Source organism: Gavia stellata, chromosome 24, assembly GCF_030936135.1.
Source record: "Gavia stellata isolate bGavSte3 chromosome 24, bGavSte3.hap2, whole genome shotgun sequence".
Classification (NCBI taxonomy): domain Eukaryota; kingdom Metazoa; phylum Chordata; class Aves; order Gaviiformes; family Gaviidae; genus Gavia; species Gavia stellata.
This window is the reverse complement of record NC_082617.1, coordinates 10,091,742-10,112,761: the sequence shown is the minus strand read 5'-3', so window position 1 is coordinate 10,112,761 and position 21,020 is coordinate 10,091,742.

Here is a 21,020-nt window from a genome sequence, read left to right as displayed (position 1 = left end):
AGAAGATCTGATCTTACCCAAAGCCCCTTCAGCTACTCAGACACAGAGGGGCAAGTCCCATCTCAGATACAACAACACCCAGTGGGTGCCAGGCCAGCGCTGTGGGTGACTGCGAGCCCCGGGAGAGCATCGCTGCCTTTCAGCCACTGATGGGTTTTCCTCTTTGGCTTTCCCTTCTCTTGCTTTTAAAATTTATTTACAACTTTTATAGCTGTTCTGCAGCATTTCTTTTTTTTTTTTAAATGGCTTTTTAAATAGGAAAAAAGAGCAGCAGAGGATTTCTCAGCCTTGTGCTCGCGGGCAAACAGGTTTGGTGCTTTGAAGAGCAGGACTTTACGCTCACAGTGGAATTCCATCAGCGGAAAGCTTGATTCCACTCACCACCCTGCACCACAGAGTCTGGCCCTGCTCTCCCTCCTTCTTGGCATGCTGAAGGCAGCAATTATTTCTTCTCTGTGACGATGTCTGGGTTCAGGTTAAACCTTTGCTCCGGCAGCAGCTCACTCAGACCTGCTCGGCTGCTCCCCACCAGCATCGCTTTGGAGCTCCTGCAGGATGGGGCAAACTGATGCTTTGCACCCAAAGTGGCCCTTTTCCCCCTGGGGGAACCCGTCGTCCCTCTCCCACATGCAGTTTGCTCTGGATATTGGCATTTCTCATACACCACCAAGCATGCTTGCCAGCAGCTCAGGCGGGTGCGTGGACCCAAGCACATGGCATTTTGCGATGCTCTGGTATGGTCCAGTGCAGCAGGCGTGCATCACCCGGACCTTATTTCTGTTACCTCCTTGCCTTGCCTGTGCACCAGGTCCTGTCCCACACCCTGCAATGGGAAAAGGAAGGACAGAAAGAAGGACGCCCCCAAATAACAGTTTGAATAAGAAAAATACAATTGCCACCGCCCAACAACAGGGAGAGAGTGAATGAGGAGTGCCAGGGCTGATCTGCATTTAAAAGAGGGGGAATCAGCAGAAGGAAGAGGAGAGTGGTGCAGAGAGGAGAGGGGAGGGGGAGATAAAAGGGAGAGGGACCTGAATTTGCATGTTGTTTTTCCTTATGGCAAAAATCATTTGAAAGCTGATGTACTGCCAAGAGGAACAAAAAAAGACCCCTTGGCATTGCCCCGGGCTCCTCATTTACTCTTTTACAGCAAGGAATACTTAGAAAAACTGAATAAAACATCTAATAAGGCTGTTTAGGATTCCTTGAAAGATGTCTCTATCAAAGCACCCGGGGTCAGCCTTGCTCTCCCTGTATCCATTCCAACACACCCACTGATGCTCCTGAGCCCCTGGTACCAACACATCCCTTCCCGGGATGGTGACCGGCACGTGAGGCAGCACACGGTCCCAATGGGACATTTTTTTGGGGGGGCTGAGCCCTTCCTGGCTGCCTCCTGCCTGCAGTGGGGGGACATGAGGTTTGCAGAGACCATCCAGGAGAGACTTCTAGGGCGAGCGAAGCTCGAGGCCGGGACTTCGGTGAGGGACTTTGGCTGCATTTGGAGGATGCACCACGGGTGAGGGTGGTTCTGCCAGCATGCTGTAGGACCTTGGTCTTTGTTTCTCATCCATGCGAAGGACACGATAACACTGCCCTTGGCAGCGTCCTGTGTCTGCTCCGAGCTCGCTGCCTGCCTGTTTTTATGTGTTCAACCTGTGCTAAGCCCCAGCTCAGTCTGGGTTTCTTGATCTTGGTGTAATACAAATATAAAATCCTACAGCCAATCTGGGCATCTCAGGGCACTTTACAGCTGCGGAGCTAGCGGGACCTCGGGAAGCCGGGATGCTTATTGCTATGCCCCATCGCCACCCCTTCCCACACATGGAGGCAAGTGGAGGGATATTGGAGCAGACGTTTTCCACGGTGGGCTCTAACTGCTGGGGCTGTATTTTGGGACATGGCCAGCATTCACTGGCAGAAGAAATTTTGCTGGTCTCAGCTCCGGTGTTGGTCTGGAAATCAGAGCTGGGTACAGTCAGACACGGCTGTTTCTGCTGGATACAGGCTTCCTCTGAAGATGGAGAGTGGGTTAGTGCTTTTGGGGTGGGTAATGTCACTGTGGTCTCGAGGATGTGCCAAAACAGTGACCAGAAATGCTCTGCAAGACAGTCCTGTGAAAGAAACCAAGCAGGAAGGGTGCGGGTGATGCCTGAGGGGCAGGGTGAACCGGGCCGCTTTGCTCTGATGCTGCATCTCATACGCTCCTCTAAGGAGAAGCAATAAAACCCCTAAAAGGGGAGAACAGCTCTTTACCAGCACAGCGCTGTGCTCGCACACCAAGCTACCGGCAAGGTGGCTACGGGAATAAAAAGCCTCCTGGGTTTGCACACACGGGGGGCTCTGCAGCTTGTGGTGTCAGGGTAGCTCCAACCTGCCCGTGCTTGGGACCAGCGCGGAGAGCTGCCGCGCTGCAGGCAGTGAATCAGAGCTCTCCATAAAGAAAGGTGCTGCTGTTTTTACAAAAAAATTATGAGAAATACAACAGCCAGAAGCTGTGCATAGCAAATCCTGACTTTTAAATATCCAAAAGAAGGACACTTCCCGTTAGAGGACAAAGGCTTTGTGATATATTTGGAGGAGGGATGAAGGAGATGGGGAGAATCCCCAAGGTAGAAGGGATGCTTGTGGGAACGGGTGTTTACAACAGCAAGAGCATGGGGAGGAGGCAGAGGCAGGCGAAAGAGAGGTAATTATATTGCAAAAGCATGAGCCATGAGCTTTGCAGCACTCATCACCCCATTAGGTGCTTGTAAAATTTGCAGACCATTAGATGGGGCTTTCAACCACCATTTTTATCCTGCAGTTGCAAAACACTTTTGCCCTGCGTTACCTTCTGGTTGCAAAGACAAGACTCATTTCACTTCCAGCCGCTGCAGCGTGGGAACGGCGAGGAGCACGGCGTGTCCAGCCTCTGCCTGCCACGGTCCCTGCGTGTCCGAGCCCAGCCGGGCACAGGGATGCTGTCTGCATCTCTCCGTGCCTCTCTCACACACACCTACCCAGAGAAAAACCTCTCTCCCGTACTTTGCTGTGTTACATTAGCTGGGGGGGGGTTCATTAGTGAGGTTAAATTAACCAGGGATCAGCTGGATCCATTGCCTCACCAGCTGTGACAGCGGGAGGCAACCAAAGCTGGGCACCCCAACGTGCCACTGCCCTGTGCCGTAGACAGAGCAGCCGTGCCCCTGGGTGCAGGATGAGACCCACGTGGCTTCCCCCTGCACGGCGGGAGCTGCAGAGCAGCCCTCTGGGAGGGAAGCATCCCCAAACCACAGGCGCTCTTCCCTCGAGGCCGGTAAATCCCCAGGGAAGCGAGAGCCTGCAAACTAGCCGGCTGTTAGAGAGGTTTTAGAAAAATCCGGCTCATTTTGTGGAAGCGGGTCAGCGAGGGTGATCAAGGGGACAGGGATGGGGAGGTGGGTGCTGAGGGGGGCAGATGGGGCTGGCGATGAGGAGCGGTGCCCGTGGTCGGTCCCCTTCACCGAAGGCACCCAGTGACTCCCCGGCGTGCTCGGCTCCGCCGGCTGCAGGTGCACGCTGAGCACAGACCTGCAGCACCCCAGGGAAAGTCACGGTGCTGCCTGGCACTGGGGACATCCTGGGGGCTCTGCTGTTTTTTCCCTTTCCAATACAAAGGTCCAAGCCTGCAGACTGCAGCACATGCCTCGCCCTGGGAGCCACGTTGTGCCGTCGCCGGGCCAAGAGCCGTGCGTGTTTGCACAAGAGCAAGAACAGCCTCTGCCCTGGGCCTCGGGGTGGACACACACCAGCTTTCCAGTGCAATTCTTCTATTGCAGAATAAATTTGTCTACAGCAATCTTCTCCTGTGAGAAAACGTTGTTGATGAAATGTTACGATTTTTACCAAACTGATTAAAACAAACAGTGAAAGCATGGAAAAACAGGGTTGTCCCAGTTTTCTCCTGCTTCCAATGCACTGAGAAATTCAGGAAGAAATGACTGAATGACAACGCTGTAACCCAGTGCCCGCACCAGGAAATTCCCTGGATGGGACTCCTGAGCTGCCATTCCCACGCTGTGTCCCGGCTGCATCCCATGGCCTGATCCGGCTGCTTCTGGGCCAGTCACAGGGATCACCTGCCGAAGAAAGCTGCTTTTTCCATGACTCGGTTTTCTCCCAGCATTGCAGACTGTGCAAAGCTCCCTTGCAAAGCCCCAACACTTCCAGCACCGCACAAAGCCTCCCTTCACTTTGTGCTTTGCATTAAAGTGGGGAGCTGCCGCAGCGGTTATGGTGATGGAAACATCCACCAGAACAAATAACCTGGCCATAAACTCCCAGGCTGTTAATTACTTCACTGTTTGTGAAGGATCCCACACAAATATCACTGCCCTGCTCCATATCCCTCGCTCTCAAATAGGGAGAGGGGTTGGGGAGGGAGAGAAATCACTGCACTTAATAGGTGTAAATATTTTACAGTTTTTAATTAAATATGAGAACCCTGCTGGGGCTGGGAGCAGGACCATCCTGGAATATGAATTATCGAGAATCCTCCTTCCCAGATGTTCACATTTTCCACCCCAGCCCCCAAGGTGTTTCAGGCAAATAAAATGGAAAATAAATCCAGGTTTAAAAAAAACCCAAAACCACAATGACAACAGACCCGCCCAGCCCCCAGCAGCTGAATAGCCCTCCCAGCTCACCAACTGCTTTGACGGGGACAACTTCCATCCTGCCTACTTTTAAATCAATAGCTTTGATGCTGTTTGCAGTGATGGCTGTTCGGGTTGGGGCCAGGACAGTCGGGGCATTGCCGGCCCCGGCATCGCAGGTGCCGGCACCTTGGGGGCTGCTGGCAGGGACCAGCAAAGCAGAGAGCCAAACCACATCATTTCAACGCCTTTCTCCTTCCCAAAATGAACCTGTCAAACCCCAGCAAGTTCGACACTTCCCAGTGGAAACTCCTCAGCTGGAGGCATCTGTGGCAGTTTGCGACCTCCAGGAATTTTTTCTTGCAGTGATATGAAAAATAAAAAAAATATTTTGGGGGAAGAAGAGCTGTGAGTGGGTGAGGGGCATTCACCCGGAGTTACCTGTGACCCTCTGGAATAAGCTGATGATTTTAGGGGCAGCTGGTTCAGTTTCACGCTGGACCAGCCTGGTTCGGCAGCGCTGGGTGCCCTGACGCCTGGCTCCCCATCCCGCATCCCAGCCAAAATGAGCTGCTTCTCGGCTCTCTGCCCGATGGGCTGTGGTACAGGCGCTCAGAAGGGAGCCGCTGTTTAAGATGTTTCTATTCTGGTACTTTTGGGAAGAGGTTTCAAGTAGGCTCTGGAGCTGGGGTCGCGGAGGATGCCTGGAGGATGCCGCCCATTCCCTGCAAGCTCTGCAAATCAAAGTGGTGCCTCCCGAGGGAAGATTAAGTGGATACAATTGGCCAGGATTGACCTCAGTGGATCTCTCTTGATTTATACCAGCGTGCTGGACGTGGACATTACGCAATGCCTTGTCCTCAGAAACCTGGGGCATGGCTTCGATGGCCAGCTTACCCATACAAAGCAGAGCAGCAGAGAGCCCCGTTGAGCCCATGCCAGGCACACGGTGCAAATGCAGATCGTGACAAGGTAAAAATTCAGCCTAGAAATCATTTATACCACTTGCTCACCACCCTAAGGACAGAGGGGAAGTGTGTGCATTAGAGTAACTTCTGCAACCTGCTCAGCTTCACCCTGGGGCTTCCTCATGTGAAAAACACATCCAAAGCTCCTGATCTCTCCCGCCTTTCCAGGCTGGACACAGCTCAGGGCCAGTGGTCCGACGCCAGCCATGCACAGGCACGGTGGGATGCAAGGGGGCAAGTGAGGGGCTTGCAGCAGAGCAGAGCTTGCTGCTGGCAGCCTGGTGCTGTGCGAGTTACCACCAACACTGGGGGGTCACGTTTCCCCAATGGGTTGAGGAAGTTTGATGAAAACTGTGTTTAATCCAAACCAAGGCTTTTACAGTGTCAGAAAGCAAAGGCGGAGCTTTAAAGAAAGCAAAACCCCTAAACCCAACCAAATGTCATGAATCCAGGAGGAAGAAACCTGGAGGGCTTGGTTGCACTGAGGTCAAATGCACAAGCAGTGGAGGCCCTTATTCCTCACTATCTTGGAAACCAATCTCCCGCTGATTATCTAAGTTATATAGGACAGGCAATGTCCAATGTAAACGATGCCAACCTACACCACCCCTCAGAGAAAAAAGGGATCTGAAACGAGTGAGATTCTCTGCACAGTTCCCTGCCCCTGAAAACGTGGCTGAGCAGCGTTCTGTCTCCCTTTGCTCTGACCTGGGCAGTGCTGGTGGTCGACACCAGCTCCAGCCTGACCCCAGCCAAGCCCCCGGCCCCGGAGCAGACGGCTGCTGATGTGTCAGCAGAAGCACCGTGCTGAACGGTGGGGCAAAGACGGGCACAACTGGACCCATAGATACTGCAGGAACAGCTGCATCTTCCCCAAGAAAATGTGTCATCTCCAGCATGAAGCTGGCGTCTGGAGCAAAGGAAGGCACCAGCAGGGAGTAGATGAGCCTGTGCCATCATGTGATGTTTATAATTAGACTATTTGGCAGCCTAACATATATTATTAGCCTCTTTGCTAATGGACTTCTGTAATAAGAGTGCCCTTAAGTGACCTCAGTGAACATTCATCTACTTCTAACTAGATTTATAATTGTGATTGATCTGCAAGGTGCTGAAGCTTTGCTTGGCTTGTTCCACGTCTCCGCTCGGTTGCAGGTAACTTGTTTCCATCGACCCAGGCTTCAGGGCTAATGTTTCCTTTGAACAACTCACAGCCACCAGGTACCAATTAGCGACACATCTCTCACTTGCAAGCAAGACCCCCCTGAACCCGAAGCGAACGGAAATTCCCCAGGTGGGTCCGAGCCACGGCACAGTGCTTTAGTTTGGCAAACAACCGGTCACATCCTCCTGGAGCACAAATCAGCCCTGCGTGGATGATGCCTGAAAAGGCTTCAGGTGCTGCTTTGACCTGGTCTTTTCTGCACGTATATGAGATTTGTGGATGCCCTCGCAAAGCTTGACGACAATGAGTCAAAGCTTGTCCCTACATCGCTCCTCTTCCACAGGTCACGAGCTTCCACACTGCCTCAAGCTGGTTGCCCACCTGTAAAATGATAAGAATAGCTCAGACTCCTTTGAATAAGTTATAGAGAAGAATTAAGCATCGTTACAAATGCTTCTTCACCTCCTGCATGGCTAAGGACCTTTAAGAAGACGCTAAGACACGTTCAGCACATCCCCAGGGCTGTGCGAGCACCGCTGCCCTCGGGATGCTCTGGAGCCCGGGATGAAGGCAGCGACTCTGCTGCCATTTCTCCCCTTGCACATCTGGTGCTGGAGCTGCATCATCACGGCATCAGCTGGGATTGGAGCAAGAAAGTGAATTCCCTCAAGGTGGATTTTAAGAGGACTGTGAACAAATATACAAATAGAAATTTCAAATGGCTAAAAAGAGGGTCACAGCTACAAGAGCTGTGAAGCGTCTCATGCACTTTGTACAGATGTGAGCGCTGATAAACATTAAATTCACCCTTGATTTTGTCATGAGCCTTCCTGTATGAGCTTTCTGAAAGGTGCTTAGCCACGGAGGCTCGCAGTGAGTTTGTGGTGAGCTTGTGGTGTGCTTAGGGTGCGGGCAGTGAGCTCCGGGCTTGTCCCGACACGGACACAGCCCTGCTGTGGGCAGCAGCCCTGCAGAGCCGGCAGCTGATTGTGATGGAAACTCTCCCTGCTCTCAAAGCAGCGATCCAGAAGGAAAACTGTGGCTTTCCTTCAAAAAAAGGGCAAGCTGATTTTTTTCCGAAAGCGCCTGCTCTGCTGGGGGAGCGACGGCCGCGAGGGCTGAGCCGGCATCGGCATCGGCATCGCTGGGGAGAGGCTGTAGCCCTCCTTAGCTGAGGCTGCTGATTAAGTGCAGACCTTCAGGGACCTTTTATTCTTCCCTAGCTAATTGATTGCCATTTGCCATTGGTGATCTCTCTCTCTCTCTCTGATTTCGTGACAAAAGACTAAATTCGAGGAGGCATTTTTGGTTAGCAGCTGACCCTGGCTGTCCCCATATCAGCACCTGGCTCTGTAATTGCATGTTTGAAAGGGATGGTATTTTTGCTAGGATTTTTAATTGGATGCTGAAATCAAACCTGCGGGAATATTTTTATTTTTGGAGCATTGGCTATTTGGTCAATACCCTTCTTGCCGGAGAAAGTCAGTGCAGGCATGCAGCCTGACTTCTTAATATTAGTGATTTTCCATTAGCCTTTGAAACTGAATCGGCTCCTGAGCTGGGTGGGAATTCTTTATGGACTGTGTTTCTTGATGAATCTGCATCCTGGAGCAATAAGCTAAGCTCTTCATGAAAGATCAGTTCTGTTAAGTTGCCTCACTCAATACATCCCTTCCTTGGGAAGGGGAAGGAGGGTGGAGGGAGGAGAGAGGAGGAAGAGGAGGGAGGGCGAAGGCATTGGGAAAATAATCTGGAGTTCTCAAAACTTTTCTGTAGATCTGCTTTGTAAATCTAAAAGTTTCGTTTTTGTTGAATCACACTTGTTTCAGAATTTTGGTAAATGCATCTGCCCTAAGGCCTGCAGCAAAGTGTTGTCTCGAAAGACCTGGTGACCTCCAGATCCTTTAGTGGAAGATACTGGGGAATCTCTTTGTCCTGCCTGAGAAAGAAAAAGTTTCTCCTTGGATGCTTCACCCATCGTGGAGCAGTACCGCCAGCTCATCGCCTGCACAGCACATCCCCAGCTTAAAAATGGGTTTCTTTCACATGAAAATCTGTGCTAGCTGCTGCAAAATAATACCAGATGAAGCATATACACTGAGCACATTGTTATTAGCCCAAATGGTTTGGCTTGCTTTCTTGCTTTCTATTTTTTTATTCATGCTGTCGGCAAGCAAAACCAACCAGCTCCATTATGTATAATTTATTCTGGATTAGATCAAAGGAACAGTTTACAGGGTAGGTTTGGGCATTATTATTTTTTTTTTTTTAGTTTTTTCCATTTTTTGTAAATATATATTTATTCTCCTCCCAACTTCTCCACACTCCCCATTGCCTTTCCTCATGAGCAAACTATAAATTATTCACCAGCCCATACAAGACAAGTGCTCCTCAGGACTGGAAATCAAATCAGCCCTGGTCCCGGCAGCGGCACAGGGTGGGAGCCCAGCGCTGTCGGGGAGTGGAGGCAGATGTGGGTGCGTGCAGGGATGCGGGGAGGCAGCACCCACGCAGGGACCATGGAAGGGCTCCCCTGGGACCAAGCTGGCCCCGCGGGGGTCTCGGGCCCCTGCCCTGGGACTCTGTGCTTTCCAAGGCAACCGGAGCCTCCCTGTCCCTCACCCTGCAGCGCTGCAGGGGCCAGTGGGGACCGGGAAGTCCCATTTATCACTGTCTTTGCATCAGAAAGTTGGGGGACTTTTTGGGAGCAGGGTCTCTGGGTGACAGCATGGGCAGGTCACAGAGGTCCAGCTCCCATCAGCGTGGGGGATGTCAGCTGCTAAGTAATGCCACCTTTGTGGGGACAGGGGACACGCCAGGAGCAGGGAGCATCAATCCCACATGGGCTTTTGGTAAAAGCAAGGACTTCAAACTTTGCAACCCCAGACATACTTTGCAACCCCAGACATGCTTTGCCGGGGGCTTTGAAAAGGCAGAGAGCTCTGCGCAGCTGGGGTCTGCCTCCTCCCTCTGCCTCCCAGTATTCCCCGCAAAATGGGGCGATACACATCTCCCACATTTGCTGTCAGAGGAGGGACGGTGGAATCCACCCCCATGTCCAGGCTCTGCCCTGGTGAGCAGCGCCCAGGCAGGTCAGCAGTGCCACTGGGAAGCACTTTGCTTTCCACAGCCAACCTGCCTTGCTTAGCATAAAGCACAGCACCTCTGGGGTCTTGAAACCTAAAACATTTGTTCTGCTAGCTGATGCAGGCCGTTTATTACACTGCAAAGTCATTTTTAAAGCCCAGCAGAACGGTGTGCTCTGGGAACGGGCCTTCTGAGCAGCCGACAGCTTGCTGGTGCTGTAAAAAGCTAATGCTAATTTACCAGGAAGCTGATGTAGGGAGGCATCTGCTTGCCTAAACTATCATAATCTCCCAGGCACTGCAGTGTGATGCTTAAGAATTACTCACCCTTGCTTCCCGCAAGGGGTTGGGGGTGATGCAGGGACAGCCAGCCCCCGCGGGGCTGCAGGCGCTGGGGTATGTCCGGGAGCCTCTGTCCCAGCACCGTGGGTGCCCCGGCCCTAAGGGACCCTCTCCCGGGTGTCATTCATGGGAACTGCTGCCTGCTGAGGGTTCACCTTGCAGGGATGGACAAGGAGTGCTGCACGCTGTTCAGGCTCTGTGGTTCGGGAGCCAGAGGCATTGGCAGGGGTGTGAGATCCTGGGAAAGTGCAGCCTCTGGCCTGCGGTGCAGGTGGCATGGGAAGGAGAGGGTGATGCACCCACTGGGATGCCTGTGTGGGGCCTGGGGTGCATCGTTGCTTCATCCATCCTCATTTGGGAAGCAGCCCTGGTCCCAGAATTGCCCCTCTCCTGTTATCGCTCCCTGGAGCAGCGACCTCCCCACTGCTGTCCTCCCCCAGCTGAATCACAAGCTGCTCATCTGAGCGTTAGGTGGGTCTGAGCGTGGTCTGGGGAAGGATTTGTCGAATTCATGAGTTGTGCTCCCTCATTGAGCAGGCAAAGGTGGCCAGCGCATCCTGCCTCATCTGCTTTTCCTTCTAATGGTTTGATTGTAAATCTCTTCTCTTACAGCTGGGGGAGATGTGCTGTGACATTCCTTAGCTGGATGGAGATTTAAAGAGCATCCAAGTGGGACACAGCCAGGAAACATTTAAAAACTCTGCCCATGAAGTTACGCTTCCCCAGAGGGAAGATGGTGCCTTTTGGGCTGCACTGGGGAGGGACCCTGGTACCTCCTGGGGCTGAGCTGCACTGGGAGGTCTCCACAGCTCCTCACCGCTCCTTCAGCCCACCCCAGCCCCCTGCCTCCCCTCCTGTGGGAAGGATCAGGCCCTTTCCCTGTCCATGGGATGAGTGGGCACATGTATAGATCCGTACCCATCGCGCAGGCATCCCCTGGACAGCACGGCTCCCCCGCGACGGCTGCAATCAGAGATTTAAAGCCAGCCAGAGCCCTTATTTAAAGGTTGATCCACAGTGAAGCCAGGGAAGACTTTCTCAGTACAGATGTGAAATAGGCCTGGATTAGTTATAATCGGTAAAGTGAACTGATGCATTTCTTCTACGTTAGGTCAAGCCACAGACCTGCCGCCTTGGAGCAGGCTGTTTCCCATTGCAGGAGGGCTGAGATGGCGTTTCCCACAGCCCCATCCCCATTCCGGAGGGACCCAAAATCCCCCTCTGGCCACCTTCCCAATGAGCCCATCGGTTTGGATCAGCCCTGGCAGTGCCACCGCAATCCAGCTGTCCCTGGGATTAGTAAATGGCTCCGGTCCCTTCCAGAGCTGCAAATACAAGCACATAGGGATGATTCCCAGACTGGCTTTGCTAGCTCTGTACAGGCCAGGCAGCCCCAACACGCATTTGTTTTCAGGATCAAAAATGGGTCAGGATACAGCAGAAACATCTGCCATTGATCTATGCATCACGACAGAGCCAGCAAATAATTGTCTCTTTGAAAATCCATTATCACCTCCACTCTCTTTTTAGCTAGAAGCTTTCAGAGCTGACAAGGGCTGTGCTTTGAGTGCGGATGGTAAATATAACACCATATGGCCAAGGTATTATTGGGCTCCTAATGAAATGCCATTTTTATGCATATGCATTAATAACTTCTGCATCTTTGGTGGGCGTGTGTGTATGTGCAGGGCTTGCTTATTTAACATCCTTCTTTTCCAGGACACCTTGCCTGCGTCCAGCATGAGTGGTTTGTGCCAGACACTTTAGCCAAAAAGTTTTAAGGGCGTTTTAAAGGGATGACCAAGTGTCTGAGCCCAGGTAAGACCTGTAGGAGACGCTTGTTTTTTGCAGAGCCTCAGCGCACACCGACAGCGGGATGCTCCTGGCACACTGCTGCAGGGCTCGATGGCACTGGAGGCAGCGCTTTCGCTGAGCCAGCCCTGGGCACGCAGAGGAAACTATTTACTTTCCTTTAATCTCTGCTCCTCTGTGCTTTCCCGTCTTCAAACACGGGTTGTTTTGCCAAGGCGTCTGCTGGCTGTTTGGGCAGATCCTCCCTCGGGAGGAGGCGGGTTGGGAGCACGGGCAGAAAGCGGGGAGGCGTTGGGGACACAGGAGCCAGCACTGGATGGGGGGGGACAGGGGACCTCGCAGCCTGCATGGGGATGTCGCGAGACCTCTTCTCTCCAGACCTGCTGTTGCGTCCCCATCTCCCCTCTTCTGCAACACCATTTTTTCTTACAAAAATTGCTTTCTTCTCAACAAAATACAAGAGCAACCCTTCTTGGCAGCAGAGGGAGGAAGGCTCTTCTGGGGGAATCAGGACACATCTGTCACAGCCCAGACTTCTGCTGACTTTCCAGCAGTCCATCGTTCACCCGAGGCACCGCTGGCTCGCCCTGGGCTCACCACCAGCCTCTGCCCCCGCCGCACCCTCCCTCCCCCTTTACCCCGGAAAATCCCATTGACTGAAACATCCTAAAAACCTCATTGAAAGGTGAAAATTGTCTCATTGACAGGTGCTGTGCAAATTACCCTGAGATTCATTGCCGCAGCAGGGGAAGGCTTTAGCAAGACGCCTGAACATTTCTGAAGTGTAGGGTTTAATGTGATTGGATTTACAATGACTTTTGATCGTTTGCTCTATAACTCTTTACAGACTTGGGGGCCTTCTCTCTTCCTCCTTTGTTGTAGATGGGAATTTCACCATTTTTATTGTGCGGATGAAGCGTGGCGGTGGGCTGAGGCTGCCAGGGGAGCAGAGCAGGCATGTGGGGCTCAGTCTCCTGGGGGGGTTGTAGAACAGCTCGTCTCTTTCTGCCTCTGTTTTCCTCCTTACTGGATGATCCACTACGCGAATGTCCCCTTTTTTCCCTAACCTTGCACCCGGCTTGGAGGGAGCAATGCAGCTCCCACCCTCCAGCACCAGGGCAATGCTAAAAACCTGCTGCTGGCCATAATTCAAGTGGCTCAAAAAGCATCCCAGAATGATTATTGCCCAACTGTAAGACAGGAAAATCTGGCAGAGCCCTCTCAGACTCATTTCCACCCTAGAGCAAGGGATGTACAGCAGCAGACAGCTTTGGGCTGGCTGCCCGGGGCCGGGGCTGCAGGGAACATGCCCGGCCCCAAGCTGTCCTGCCGCCAAGAAATCACTGCAAACCCGGAGCCAGGAGTCGGGTTAGTTTTCCTGAAACACCTTAATTTTAATTGCATTTTGCTGTAGTCCCCTGCTGAGCCCCAGGACCACCGGCCCGTCTCTGGAGGGAGCAGACAGGACCCGCTCGTGCTTTGCAGTGCGCAGAGCTGCTGTATTTATTAGCATCATTTCGAGAGCGCTCACTTGGTGGCATTTGGCGCCTGAGCCATAATTAATGGGGTCCCTTCTACCCCTGAGCTCTGCATTAGTGGACTATCAATTATTGATGCCGAGTTGTACATTTCTGAGCTCGTGAATAACTGAAGGGACTGCTGAGAGTCCAGAAGTGGCTGTCATCTTCTCATTAGGTATTTATTAAATGTAATTTAGCGGCTGTGCCTGTGTGTTAATGGAATCACAGCAACGCTGCTGGTTTGGAGCAGCGCCTGCGCGCGAGCTGCCCCAGCGTGTGAGCAGGATCAGGCCCTCCGGGAGGCTGTAGAGACAAGCACTGGCCTCCAGCCCGCATCCCTCACTGTGCTGGGGATAACCGGAGGTTGCCCAAAGCTGATCCCGGCGCTCTCAGACAGCTTCTTGCGAGAGCTGGGAGCAGGCAGGTAGCACAGCCTGGCAGGAGGACTCCAGAAACACTTCCAAAACTGCTCAGCTGTGTACCACTGTCCTGCGTGGGACACCCCAAAGCTGCCCCCATCTTCTGGGTTCCCTCAGTCCCCATCAGCAATTCAGCCTTTTGCTCCAGAAAGCAAAACCTTGGGCAAATTACTCACCTAGAGATAATCATTATTCCTGCTACTCTCTCACTTCCCATCTCCCCATCTTCCCTTGCCAGTGCATTATTCCTTGTTACACTCCTCTGAATAATTGCTCTCTCCTTTGATCACTGCAGTTCCTTGGAGAGGGTTGTAATGAGACAAACCACCGAGGGCAAATTTACCATAAACTTTCTGAACTTCTGGGTAAATGTGAGCTGAGCTGGAAAAGCAGCTGAGCTGGGAGGGGGATGCATGGAGAGCAGAACTGCCTTCAGCCTGAGAGGTTCGGGGAGTGCTTTCAAGGGTGCAGCCGACGCCAGGCTGCGAGCGGAGTCTCAGGACAGCAGGTCCCACCAGCACCACGGTCTCCTACCGGTGCCCAAACCTGCGGGGCTGAAATGTGCTTTGGGAACCCTGGAATCACTCCGTCCTCCCCACGATGAAGCCCTGAAGCTGAAAGGGGTTTTGCAGGTGAGAGCAAGACTTCATCGGTCTCGAAACCTGCCCGGTACCCAGGGCATCGGGGGGAATCCCCGGAGAGGTTTGCTCCGCTTGCTCCCCTCTGCTCCAGGTAAACACGTGCAGGGACACAGAGCAAAGCCGGGAGCCCCGTGGGGCAGAGCCAGCATCCCATCGGGGTGCTGGAGCCCCGGGGGCTGAGGTTGCACTGGGAGCACAGAAACATTTTGGCTGCGCCGTGCTCTCCCCATGAATCTTCCTTCCGTTCAGCCTTTGCATCTGGTTACACAGCTGATTAAATCACTCCAGCAAAGTGCCTGTGTCTGCAGGAACGTGCGCAGGCTTGAGCAGAGGAGGGATTGAAAACAAAAAGAAACAGATCTTTTCTCAGTAATTTCTTTTTGGTGGGAGATGTTGGGGTTTCTAATAAAAAAAGAAGAGTGTTTTTCTGTCTTTCTGCAAGGAGAAGCTGCTTTTCTGATTCATCCCATTGCTGAAATCGATTGCCAAAATGGGATGTTTGCAGCTGGGGCTTTGGGCAAAATCCAACAAATTCTTTTAAAACAAACAAACAAACAAACAAACAAAAAATAGGGGGGGGGTTTTGTGCGTGTAGAAACACGTCTCAGGGCTGAAGGAGGTTTGGGAGCGGCTTTACTCCTCCTGTTGCACACGCCGTCATCTTTATCTCGCTGTGGCTGCCCGGAGCGGTTTGATCACAGCTGGGAGCCTGTAAGCCGCCTGTAATCTAGTAATATTCATAAATGACTGTGCATGTTCAAGTGTCTTTGTCCAATCCCTTTTTATCGTGGGCCTTCGGCATTAGCGGTGGAGCTGTAAATCATCTCGGCTCCATCCCTGGTGGGCTGGTCCCAGCCTGGGCACGACCACCAGGCTGGGGGACACGAGGGGCAGCTTGCGGGCAGGCGGTGGGTACCTAACGGGGCGACGCTGGCAGGGCGTGTTGGACCATTATCCCACTCGTTGCAGGCACTGCCACAGGGCTTCTAATTCCCCCTGTACCGGGGCCAGGAACAAGCAGATGGGACCTGTCGACATGGCTCTTTCGGAGGCTTGGTTGCTTTGCAAAGCAAAACCCCTCCCAGGCAGGAGGCTGGAGCAAGGCTGGGTGAGACCCAGCTGCGTGTTCTCCCTCCATCCCCAGCCCTGCCCCGCCGTCAGCAACGCACCGGCCGAGCCCCTTCCACCCCGAGGCAGGAGCAAATGTTACCCCTCGACGGAGCTGTGCCGCAGCATCCTTAACAGCCTCCAGGAATCTGTCCCGGCAACTCTAAAGACAACAACATTTCTTGGAGCTGCAGAGCCCATATCCCTAAATCCCACCCAGGCTGGTGAACCCTGGCTTTGCGCTGGGCTGGGAGCCTGGATGGTGCTTCCCTGCAGCAGCGCCGCTTCCTGGGGAGCTCTGCTCCCAGCAAAGACACAGCAGTGCTGTAATTGCAAATCATTTTTGTAATGCTCTCACTGTAAACGCTACTTAAGATGTCATCAATGATTGATATATTTGCTAATTGAGACTTCCACTTGGGCTGATAGCGGGAGCACTTTATTTCTTTTATTATTTTATGTTATTTTATGACTGACATATTTGCGGCAGCACTTCTTTAATCTTCATTAAGCAAATGCCCCGGGGAGATGTGGTGGCACACACTGTGAGGGCTGCTGGGGTAGGGGCAGGACGGACGAGCTCCGGAGCCTCTGCTTTGTACAAAAACAGTGGGGGACGGCTCAGCCATGGGGGTCTGTGGGGGGCAGCTGGAAAACTGCTGCTCTATGGTGCCCTTGCTGCCAGGGGACGTTCACGAGAAGGGAAGGTCCTGCCCGTGCCTCAGTTTCCCTCCTGGTAAAGGACAGCTCAACTATTTAATGCAAAGGGGGACTGAGAGCTGATGATGTCCTGCAGCACTGCAGAAAAGCAAAACCCTGGCAAAGGGCAGCATTGGGAAGGAATGAAATGTTTCATCATTTTTACCTGGGGGGAGTTGTCTGGTCAAACATCTCATGAAATAAATAACGACTTCAGTAATGCCCAAGTGGAACAAGGGGGGAAGCTGCTGCCTCCTTCAGGTCTCAGCACCCACTGGATAAATTGGCCCACAGCTGGAAACCACAGATTTGGCTTCTAGGTTCCTAGGAGGGTGCTGCGCGGTGCCAAGTCCCAGCACCTACACCTGCCCAGCACCCAGACCTGCCCAGCACCCTGCAACAGTGTCACCTTGCATGACGATGGACGGCAAATCCAGCGCATTTCAGGGAAGCGCTTTGTTTTTTCCAACACCTTTGTTTGAAAATGTACGCTTGAGCCAGGAGGCAACAAGGCTCTGCACTCACTTAAACCAACAATTAAATAATGAGAATCCCCTGAATGGCATCCAGACTTGCACTCCACTTCCACTTGCTGCCTTCAACGCTGCCCGTCTTGGAGGGGCACCAAGAGCCGCCTGCAACATCTGCGTTCCCTGCCCAAGAGAGCTAATCAAACCTGCAGGAAAACCAGCCCCCTGCCACGCTCACCAGGGCTGCTGGAGGAGCAGGGGACGCTTTGCATTTCATTTGCCTAAATGAGTGCTGGGATCCAGCTTTATTAACACTCTGAATTCAGGGGCTCGGCATGGCAGCCGCTTCGGGCAGCTGTCTGCGGGCACAGCAGCGGGCCAGGGCGCAGCGTTAGTGCCCATCTGGTGACAGGAGCGGCTGCGCTCGCTTGCCTTTCTGCTTGCAGAGTGAGGAAATGGGTTTGCAAATACGGGGTATGAAGTAAATAAATAAAGCGTGGCTGCCTGAGCTGTGAAGCAAAAGCAATTTTCTTTCGGCGCGAGCCCATCTGACATGCTTCCAGAGCACCATCTTCTCCTGCGGTAAAGAAAGATGAGTCAATACGGTGGCAGTACCCAAATGGGTGACCCGGGGCTGAGGGTCTGCGTGAGGTGGGTGCCTCCAGGTGGGAAGCTCCTTTGGGCTTCACTGTAGCATCCTTTGAGATCCATTAGGATGAGCAGTGCTTCCCAGCCCCACTTCTGCTCCCACCCTGCGATGCTCTGCAGCCATCCAGCATCCCGCTGCCCTGCCAGAGGACGCAGCCACCTCCCTGACACGTCTGGTGGCTTTTCTCCGCACAGTGGGGCCGATAATAAGGTATAAATGAGACATAATGAAAGCTGGCATGCCCTTTTGAGCATCCGCTGGAGCAGCCCGTCCCCGAAGTCGCTGCCTGCCTGCAGAGGCTGCCGCCATCCCTGCGTGCCGGAGCTCAAGGGCACCGGGACGAGCGGTGGGCAGCTTGCTCCCTCCTTGCCGCACGGCTCCCGACGGCTTTCACCAACCTTGGAAGTCCCTGATGTGTCGGGCACGAAGGGCGTGGAGGGTTTTGCTGTGGCACGCTTGCTCTGCAGGGTGCCGGCCCCACGGGGACTCGTGTGCATCCCTGCAGCCCCAGCTGCCGGACTGTGCATGCTAAGAGCTACAGAAGGTCTTTCCTTGAACAAGAGGTGAGTTAATAACGAGCAAGGGAAGGGTGAGCGAGGCAGCAAGCAAACCTGCAGCGGCTGATCTATACCAGCACCCGCCGGGGAGGGCTGTGTCTCCGGCTAAGTGGGGCTGTGCCCCTGCAGAGCCCATCTGGCACGCCTGGGCTTGGCAAGGCAATAGCCGTTCCCCACCCTGGGGATGGTCCTGCTTCCCAAAATCACACAGCCGCCGCTGGAAAGCAGCGCGTGGAGGGACCCGCGGCTCCGGCTCGCCCGAGGGAGGATGCGTAAAATGTGCAACTTGCTCTGAAGCACGACCTCTCTCCATGGGCATCCAACACTCGTAATACGTAGTGATGCCGACTGTCATCACTTCCTGATCGAATGCAACTGATAAATGGGGAGTGGGAACTTTAAGGTTTTGCAGCGCTAGGAAAGAGCAGGTTGCCATGGTGATGCCAGGTTTTTTTTCCCCCTGTTTTTTTTTCCCCTCCCTTTCCCCCTCTTTGGGGTTGAACAGGAGGAGTCTGCCAGGCTGCTGGGGGGATTTATTCACTCCAAAATAGACCGTTGTTCAGGAAAGGGGGAGAAATACTGCCGTGGTGAGCAGAATGAGCTTGGCCCTAATATACGACATGTGCTCTCTGGGAAGGGGTGTAAATCAGGGCTGGGCAAACACCGGGGCAGCACAAAAGCAGCTCACTTGTCTTGCCTCATCCTCAGAGGGGATCTGTGCAAAACTCCTAAAGGATTTAATGCTACTGCTGATGAACAAGGAATAATAAAAAGAGGGGAAGAGGAGGGCAGACATTTTAAAGCCAGCTGGCAGCAGGGTACAGCCCTGGGCTGGCTGTGGCTCTCCGGAGTCGGGCATCATCCTCAGTGCCAGCCCATAGCTCTTTCTGCAAGTCTTTTCTGCACAAACCTGGCTGGATTTTGGTCAAATATTGCTGGTGTTGTCCTCCTCGGCTGCACAGACGTTCCCTTGCAGCCAGGCAGTAGACGGCAGCCCGGTGAGGAGCCAGAACCTGCTAACCCGAGTGAGCACTGGGAGCTGACTGGGTGCCTCCTCATCCCAGCTCCTGCCTCAAGCCGGACCTCCGCCTCCCTGCCTGCGTCCTGCCAGCCCTGCCCATGCTGCACAGCGTGGGTCATCAGCAACTTGCTGTTTTTTTTTTTTAAGCTTGTAACAGTGCACTTGAAATAATTAGCCTGAGTAGTCTAATGAAAAGAAACAAGAAATCCTTTACAGACAACTTGCGTGAAGGCGATGGGGAGGTTGCAGTCCGCTCTGCACTGCTCCCAGCTCACCCCAGCTGGAGCTGCCTGAGCCGTCCCCGCGAGCCCCAAGCCCTACCCTGATGGCATGTGTGAACCCCTCAACTCCAAGCAAAAATCTGGAGCGAGGGGAGGTCTCAGGACAACGTGAACTCCCTGCAGACCCCTTCAGCCCTGCTTTCTTCGGCAATCCCCTCAGGCACTGCCTGTGTGCCCCTTCTGGGAACAACCACCGCCTTTTCCACGGGGACGTCAGGGCGGCTTCAGCTCTGCTGCTGGCCCTTGTCCCAGGAGGTCTGAGCAGGCGAAAGGGTGCTTTTCCTCCATGCAGGAGAAGGTAAAGGATAAGTAAATGAGTCCAGCAGAGTGCCCTGACATTCCTGTTGTCTTGTTTCAAGTGCTGGGAAGAGAAATCGCTGGTCAGTTGTGAAAGAACAAAATAAAGAAGAAGGGAAGGTTACTGGGGAGGATGCTTTAGGATTCACAGCCGTGAGCCGGTGTAGACACATGTAGCGTTTTACATCTAATCCGAACCTCTTCCTAATCACCAGCCACGGGAATACATTTGTTTCAGGTTCCCAAACTGGCCTCTCTTTTGCAGCTAGACCACAGCTCTATGGATTTGCAGTGACGGGGTCATTTTTAACAGTTAGAGTGAAGTCTCTCCACTGCAGGCAAAACTCCCCGCTTGGCCTGGAGCAGCAGGGAGGTGGGACTGGCCCTGGGGGCTGTGGGATGTTGGCTGTGGCTATTCTGGGCAGCATCTCCGGAGCAGCAGCCCCGCTCCGTGCCCGCAGGAGGAGGCAGGTGGTGGGCAGGAGGGCCACGGGCAGGCAGTCTGCCCGATCCGGAGCTGCCTCCCCGTTTCTGAAGTGCTAATTGCTGCAACATTTCCTCAGCACCGGCTTTCACACTGCGCTGACTCCCATATTCTCCCCGTCTGCATCCGCTGATAAGGATTTCAGCCCATCTGCTCCCCGAGAAGGCTTGCCCAACACCGGTCTATCACTACCTGCCCTCTCCTCTCCGCGCTGGGGCAGTTGCAGGGCAGCTTATCTGCAGGGCTAAATTCCTTCTATACACCACCACTCCTTTTCCTTTTTCCAGGGTTGCTATCACCTTTTCATTTTAGGCTCTACAAGCATCCCAAGGCAAGTTAATCTTGCATGGCAAGGTGTGGACCAGGACTGCGGGGCCGATGGCATCTTGCAGGCTGCAGGACAGTCATGCTGCTCACGTGCCGGCGTGGTGCAGAGCTGGCACTGGCCTCCTCAGCCGGACCGTGTCTTGGTGTGAGCACATTAGCATCCCAGCAATTAGTGGAGCTATGTTGATTTGCGTCAAGCTCAGAGCATGAAGAGAACCAGGCCAGATGCTAAATTGTATACGTTCCTGAAAACAGCAGCAATATCCGCTGGGCTTGAATGGGGCTTTGGTGATGTTAATGGATCTCTGAAATGACCCTGCTTGTATGAGCTTGGAAACAAGCCCTGGTTCTGGCCTCTGTGGTTATGGCACAGCTTTCTGGCTCACACCTGCATGGGTGTGAAGGAGGAGTACCCCCCCAGGAGCGCTCAGCGAGGTGAAGCCAGCACGCATCAGGCTTGGATCAATCGCCTGACCTAGATGTACTTTATGTCCTCAAGTAAGTTACTGCTCTTCTGTGTACTACCATTTCTCCAACTTAAAAGGGAGTTAGCAGCAGC